Source organism: Oryctolagus cuniculus, unplaced genomic scaffold (assembly GCF_964237555.1).
Source record: "Oryctolagus cuniculus unplaced genomic scaffold, mOryCun1.1 SCAFFOLD_169, whole genome shotgun sequence".
NCBI lineage: Eukaryota > Metazoa > Chordata > Mammalia > Lagomorpha > Leporidae > Oryctolagus > Oryctolagus cuniculus.
The window spans coordinates 84,172-85,270 of NW_027208377.1; positions in this window are offsets into that span (position 1 = coordinate 84,172).

A 1,099-nucleotide genomic window follows, 5' to 3' on the forward strand; every position below is an offset into this window, starting at 1 on the left:
GAGATAATTTATGGTACAAAACTTTTCTATGCATGCATGTTTTCTCATTTGTGAGTCTATTCATGGGAATTGAAGACTGATTTATAACAGAAATACATTTTCCAAATTCATTGCATAGACTTTTGTTCCTTATGAATTCTCTGAAGTCTGTTGATGTCTAATTTCTGGCTAAAGGTTTTATTGTATTTACAGCATGCAAAGACTATCACCTTTTGTGAATTCTGTGTCTATACAAGCCTGAAATAAAGAAAATGTTTTTGCACAATCAGTATACACCTAAGAAACCACCTGTGTCAATTCTCTGATGTACCATTGACTTCTGACTCTAATAATATTTATAAGCTTTCTCCTTTACATGAGTCTCTGTTGGATAGGATGTGATTTCCAGCAAAAGGTTTTGTCACAATACTTACATGAATTTTGGAGAAAAGCTCTTCCACATTCATTATATTGTTAAGGTCTCTCCCTTGTTCAAATTCCATGATGGATTATGAGGCATTACCTATGTGAAATGACTTTCTCACATTTATTTCATTCATTAGATATATATGTTGTGCATTCTGATATAAGGAGAGATTTGGGCAGAGCTTTCCAACACTCATTACACCCATAAGGTTTCTCTCCCACGTGAATTCCCTGTTGTCTTATGAGGTATGGCTTCTAATTAAAGGGATTTTACTTTCAAAGGAGTTTTTCCCTATATGAATTTGATGATGTACAATGAGGGCTGAATTATGGTAAAAGGCTCTGAGTCATTACATTCATAAAATTGCTCCCCATGAGAATTCTTTTATGTTTGATGAGGTCTGATTTGCACCACAAAGGCTATTCACATGTATTATATTCATGCATTTCTCCCCTTGGTGAATTCTCTAATATTTCATGAGATATAACTTGCACAAAAAGGTCATGTAGAAAATTCCCTGTGTGGATACTCTGATATCTTATGAGTTATGAAGTACAGCAAAGAGGCTTTCCACCATCCTTCCATCCATAAAACCTACCTAAATTGAGCAACAAAGATATAGAAAACCTAAACACACACATAACCAGATGGAAATGATACCAGTAATAAAGACCATCACTACCAAGAAAACCC